The following is a 7,191-nucleotide window of genomic DNA, read 5'->3' as shown; positions in this document are numbered from 1 at the left end:
GCAAAATAATCAGCAGTGGGCTGAACACAGCCCTGAGGGGCCTCAGTACTCAGTGTGGTGTTGCTGCAGATGCTGTTTCCAATCAAGACTGGCTGAGGTCTCCAGTCAGGAAGTCCAGGATTTACAGTATTAGCAGAGGGAGGTGTTCAGGCCCAGCAGGCTCAGCTTCTCAATCAGGTGCTGAGGGATGATTGTGTTGAATGCTGAACTGAAATCTATGAGCAGTATTCATATACAAGTTTCCAGATGAAGAGTTGATGATGATGGCATTGTCTGTGGAACAGTTGGGATGATGCACAAACTGCAACAGTTCTAGTGAAGTTGACAGCAGGGACTTGATGTGCCTTACTGGACAATGTAGACTTTCTTGGGGATGATTGAGGTGGTTATTAGGCATGTAGGGACAACGGTCCTGCTCAGGGAAATTTAAAGGTGTCGGTGAAGACATACACTAGCTTTTCTGGACATTCCCTGGGCATTCAATGTTGTCTGGTCCAGCAGCCTTCTGTGGATTAACTTGTTTTTAAGTTTCTTCTCACATCAGCCATGGTTAGACAAAGCATCTGGTTCTCTGGAAGAGGGGTGATTTATCTCACCACAACATGTTCTGTGCTTCAAACAGAGTGTAGAAGTCTTTCAGTGCATCAGGGAGGCATCACTGTCCCAGGCAGCTGAAGTTGACCTGTAGTTAGTGATCGCCTGGATGACCTGCCCTGCATCTGTTGCAGAACTGGTTTAAAGTGTCTGTTTGCTGAAATTAGCAAAAAAGAGATCTGGTCTGAGTAGCTGAGTTGGGGATGGGGTTCCATGTGGTACTGACAAAGACAGGTACACAAGGATCCCTATTTATAGGGCTAAACATTAAGGTTAAATGGGGAACAGATGATACAACAGTATAGACAACAATGGGAAAGGTGTGGCACAAAATACACACAAAGAAGCAGGCGTCCAAGGTTCACCTGCCAGCGCCCTCTCTGGGCCTGGCAGGGAACTGTCCAGATGTTCTTGACAACAACAGGTGAGGATCTCCACCTTTAGCTCATCTGCATCAGTGGAAGAGAGGGGATGATATGCTAGCTGGACTTGTGAGGAGCAGTGCAATAATTCGGGACCATTCCTCCAAGACCCACCTTTCCCTGATGGCTATGCACTCAAACGTGTACAGGAAATCCTCTACATTATTGTCAGCCATCAGCTTGGTTAGGAGACATTGGGTGTGTCCTAGGGTTAGGTCATCTCCTGGTACTGTGTGTAGGCTCTAGATGAGCTCCTAGGTCATGGCCTATTGTTGCATGATAGTTTCCAGTAGTTCTTCTGTGTGTGTGTGTGTAATTTCAGTTCAGTCTATTGTATTGAGAAGGCTGATGGCTTGAAGAGAGTTACACTGTCTGGTTGTGAGTGCCTGAATGCTTTGGTACCTTTACTAAGAAAGCAGGACTGTGAAGAGTTTGTGTGAGGGGTGTGTGGGGTCATCCACAACTTTTGGTGTAAATGTCCGTGATAGAAGGAAGAGAGATTCTGATGATCTCCGCTGTCCTCACTATCCACCATAGCGTGTTCTTGATGATCTCCACAGGGGATTTGTGTTCAGTGGACAGTCGTCACACTGTGCTGTTCTGAAGTCAACAACCATCTCTTTTGTTAGTGTGCTAGGCAAGCCTGCACATTTTCTTCTCCTATTCTGAAAACATATCTTATGGGATTTATGCACTTCAAAATTTGCTAAGAAATATTAGAAACAAAAAGGAAACTCTTAAAATATTCATCATGTAAAGATGTTGAACAACAACATCTTTAATGCTCATAATTGAGTGTGGCAGTGTGGGTGAGCATCAGCTGTGGACAGACAGTAGATGGGTCAAAAATGCAGATGACATGGTGATTCTGAACCTGTGTCTTATTATTGCTTATTATTATTTATTATTTGTGTCTCTTTGTGCTCACAGAGAGCAGCTGAGGGTCTCCTGCCACTGTTGTTTTTTGGCAGAGGAGTTAGGATGCTGAATGCACCTGAGATGGTTGCTCTGGAGCAGTTTGTCACTCGACTCCCAACAGGAATGGCAGAATGGGTACAGTGCCACTGGCTAGTGTTCTTTGACAAAGCTGTACAGCTGACTGACTTGGTGATTCTTAGTCCAGGTGTCTCCCCACCTTCTTGCCTCCCCACTCCTCTCTAAGTCTCGGATTCCCAGAACCCAGTTTCCTCCCTGTTATACATGTACACATTGGGAGCCAGTACTTGGGCTACTGACGTCAGGTTCACTCTTGGCAAGCATTCCTCTTGGGGACTTGGGTAGCAGTGGTGTGAATAGCCTGAGGCATGCCATTGACCAAGTGAGCATAACTGATGGTCAGCAAAATCAGCCTAATGCTGCAATAACCCACCCGTACTTTTAAATTATTAAGGACAGGTTATACTGAGTGATGTAAAACACTTTAACACAGGAAGAGATGTTCGAGTTGTTACTTCACAAGTGCTATGGGGAATTATTGTTCCATGTAGCTGATCATAATAATCCCATGGCTGGGTATTTCAGGCAGGATGAAACAATAATGGCCAATTTTTATTGGACAGGCATTCATGGTGATGTTCGCAGGTGATGTGTGACATGTTGTGAATGTCAGTGAATCCACTGGGTCACAGCAAAATTGCCATTATGCCCATTTCCATGAAAACATTAAGTAAAACGAGTTTTCTACACAAGGGCAAAGCTTTGTGCTAGTCCTGATTGATTATGCAATGTAGCGGTACATCCATTCATAGCACAATCTGCACTAGTATTTACAATTTGCAGATGGATGGGCTTGTCAAACAGTTTAATCAGATGCTTAAAAAAAGTTCATAACAATATGCGGAACTGGTAGTAAGTGTCTTGGGCCTGTTGTTTACATTGTGGGAGGTCCTGCAAGCCTCCATGTGGTTTTTGACATTTGTAGTGGTCAAGCACTGCAGTATATGAGACATTATTTGAAAAATTGGGAGGAGGGACCATATACTAGTTGTTGCAACCCGTGATATTTTGTATATCTGTACTCTCTTGTGTGATGTGTTGTGAGCAGGTCTGACTCCCAACCAGAGTTTCTGGCCTGCCCTAGCCTGCCTTGATCCTGCACCTCAATGACATCACTACTGGTAAAAGAGAGAAAGCAAAGAGGAGGGTGGTAGAAGTGGTACTTTTGGGGTGGTGTTGGTGGATCTGTTGTGATTTTTATATAGATCTGTTGTGATTGTTACATAGAGTTCTCTGTTCTGGGTTTTGACTTGTGCCTGGTTCTGAAACTTTGAACTTACTTAACTCCCTAATGCACATAACAGAGGATAAAAGATATCCTCTGTTCAGACAACTTCCACATAGAAGCATTTACAATATATGTAGACAATATTACACACAGCCAAATCCAAAAGAGAAAATTACACCAGGTTACATATGTAACCTGGTTCCCTGAGAAGGGAAGAAGATGCTGCATCATGGCTGATGGTATGCGAATGCTTCTATGTGGAAGTTGTCTGAAGCTTTGTGTAAAATCACGCCGATTTATTGGCTCAGGCAGGTTGAAGCAGAGCACGCCAGCAAGACCATAAAATGGCATCTACGTCACATTACCTCAGCTTTTTTGTCTTCAGAAAGCACTCTGAGGATGTTTGTGGCAATTGTTTCTCCTATCTGTCTAGACTAAAAAGATTTTATTATTATTATTAGATTATATTTATATGTATGTAAAAGATTAGAAAAGATGGCGAGCAAGTTCATGCCCTACTACATTACGGGGTACAACTTAAACTTTTTTAGTAATGTTTGATTGATAGTGGAGCATCCACGCACGCCTCTTGGCTCGCTGCCTGCACTGAGAAACATTTCCTCTCTGTAAACTCAGGTCCTGCATCTTTTGAGGCAGCATGCCAACTTAGACCATGGGTCTCGCAGGTCTCGTTAGTGGAGGTGGAACAAGAGACGGGTGATCCCCTTTCTCTTGCCCTCTCTCCTGACTCAGGTTTCCCTGCTTCGGCTCTGGGAGCTCACTTTGTGATTTCTCCCGACCAAAATGAGGAATTATTATTGTCTTCATTGGACTCTGAGGAGCTTGATGTGGGTGATGATGAGTGGTATGCCAATTAATTGCTTTTTTAGAGGTGTTCATGCCGTTGAGTTTCACACACTAAGCTCATTCTGCATTCACTTGCTTGTATTTCAAGCCAAGCACTTGTGCCGCGTGGCTTAAGTCCCACGTCTGGAGACAGCGCATCTTGTCAAGGCAGCGCACCGGATTCGGTCATGGTTTCACAGCTTCATGAATCCCTTTTGTCCTTTCAGCTGACTTCATACCTTCTCCTTGGCTCCAGGACCTTGCTTTGCGATTTCTCCTGACCTAGATGAGGATATAATGCTATCTAAATCAGACTCTGAGGAGCTCACTATGGGCGACAAGGAGCAAACAACCTTTAAAATGCCACTGCATTCTGTGGTGTTTGAAAAGCTCCTGGAGGTGATCATAAAAAACGTGCTGTTTCTGAGCTTAGCTTTGATTGGCATGATGAAAGGTTAGTGTTGTCCGGTATGAGCTTGACAATCTCTGACTAACTTCATGCCACCTTTCAACTCCATGCAGGCATCTCCCATTTTTCTCAGATCTCCACTCTGAGGTGTCGAGGTTGTGAAATAATCCTTATTCTGCCTGTTTGTTCTCCCAGCCTGGCATGCCAAGGCAGGTAAAGAAGGATAGTGTTGCAGCCAAAGCCCCCATGTAAAATATAGTGCTTAGGGGCAGGTCACCCAGGTGAGAAACAACCATCTCTGCCAGGTGGGCCAGAAAGGAATCCTAATGCCTGAGGGTTAGAGTTTTCAGGGATGCCCCTTTAGGGCCATTTCCACTGCTGCTTACCCTGCCACCTCCGGTGCTTTGGGTTCAGCCATGACTGTCCATGCTTCTGCTCCTTATGTGTCACCAACTCCTGGGTTAGCCCATGCCAGCTTGCTGTTTCAGGGCACTATGTGAGGTGAGAACAAAGATTGAGGCTAACACCTCTCTCAGACCACCTGACAGCATGGAAGTTTTTGTCAGTGTGTGTCACAAGGGTTCTGTGGTAAAAGGCTACAGAATCTAGTTTGCCTGGTGTTCTCCTTCTTTCAAGGTGTGCTGCCCACTGTTGTTGCACATTTCCCTCGAGGGTCAAGCCACCAGCTTTATATCCAGCATTTTTTGGTTCCCAAGAAGGATGGGGCTATTCCCAATTTTAGACCCATGTACTCTGAATTGTATGCTGAAACATACAAGTCAGAGATGTCAACACTCAAGGTCATTGTTTTGCAGATCAGGTCCGAGGACTGATTTGCAACAATAATCCTGAAAGGTGCCTATCTTCACATAGGCATCTTGCCAGAGCACAAGAGACTCCCTTGGTTTCCCCTGGTTCTCCCTTTAGGCCTAGTCTTATTGCTTATCTCACAAAGTGCATGGAGGCTGCTATGGTATTATTGCACCCCAGGGCATCCATGTACTCAATTATCCAGATGACTGGCTCATCTTGGCTCAGTCAAGGGAAGTGGCAGCCATGCATAGAGATGCTGTGCTTGCCCACATGAGATCCATAAAGCTCAACCCAGTGAAGTGTCTGCTTTCTCCCTCTCTGAGAACCTCCTTCTGAGGCTAGTTTCAGATTCAGCCTTTATGCAGAACACACTTGGGGGTGGGTGGTGGGGTTCCACTCCTTCTGGCATAAAGGTCTGACTTTAAAATCTAGTGACTTTAAAACCTCTATTGGCATTCCCATAGCCTCAGCAATGATGCAGTGTCAAGTTCCCTCGAAAGGGAACTACACCAGGTTACTTATGTAACAAAGTTCACTAAGAAGGGAACGAGATGCTGCTTCACTAGCCACGCCCCTGGGGTCCACTCACACTTCCTTCAGACAAGTAGAAGCTGGAGTAATGTGACTTAGATGCCCTTTTACTTCGGCAATGATAGCTCAAGTGATTAAGACTCTGGGTCATTGAACGGAAGATCAGAGTTCGAGCCCCAGCACTACCACCCTGCTCCAGGGGTGCTGCACCATGGCTGGCCCTGTGCTCTGATCCCAAACCACAAGAAAGAATTACACTCTGCAGTAACCTATATGTGACAAATTTCAATATTCAATTTATTTGTATGGCACCTTTTACAATAGACATCGTCTCAAAGCAGCTTCGCAAAAGTAGAGAAACAGAGAAAGGAGAAAAAAATGATTAAATTAAATTATTAAACTATTTTATTCCTATTGTATTTCTAATAAACAAGCCTGCTGCGACAGTGGCAAGGAACAACTCCCTGTGATATGAGGAAGAAACCTTGAGAGGAACCAGGCTCAGAAGGGAACCCATCCTCATCTAGGTGACACTGGACATTAAATAATGTCCTATCTACAACAGCAATCAAGGGCCCATGAGGAACTATTAGGTCAATGTAGTTTCTGAGTTCATTACTGGCACTAATTCCTTGCTGTCAGAAGCTGACAGATATAATTGCAGATCCGTGACTGTGTTATAGTCCCCAAGTGGCTCTGTCCACGGCTGTCTCCTGGTCAAAGGCTGCCCATACAGATCCATCCACAGCATCAGTGAGCACCACCAAGTGACAAAACTCCAAACAGGGGTAGAGCCAGTGGTCACACTGGAATCTCAGAACACTGGGAGCTTGGGAGTGGGACATATAGCTCGACAGAGAATGACAGAGAGAGAGAAAGATATTGTGATCATGTGATGTTTAAAGACAATGTAGGTTATATAAAAAGTGCAGGCAGGGACTCCGGCAAAAGTAGCTTTGACAGCAAAACTAAAAGGGAGAGCCAGGTACTGTGGCATTAGAAATAGTACTTTATATTCAATGCGAAATTTGACAGGGAGCCAATGTAATGTGGATAGGAGTGGTGTGTTCATATCTTCTGGCTCTAGTTAGGACTCTAGCTGATGCATTCTGGACTAGCTGGAGCTTGTTTACACTCCTACTGGAACATCCAGACTGTAAGGCATTATAATAATCCACATCTAACAGTCCTTAACATCCACAGTTAATCTGTAATCAGAAAGCTTACTTCTAGCTGTATGTGGTCCTAGTACAAGCACCTCTGTCTCTGGCACCTTGTGGAACACCGTACATAAACTTGGTATGCATCTAGATCTACAAACTGATAATGATCCGCCAAATAAGACCTGAGCC

This window comes from Hemibagrus wyckioides, linkage group LG05 (genome assembly GCF_019097595.1).
Source record: "Hemibagrus wyckioides isolate EC202008001 linkage group LG05, SWU_Hwy_1.0, whole genome shotgun sequence".
Taxonomy (NCBI): domain Eukaryota; kingdom Metazoa; phylum Chordata; class Actinopteri; order Siluriformes; family Bagridae; genus Hemibagrus; species Hemibagrus wyckioides.
This window is presented reverse-complemented; position numbering follows the sequence as displayed.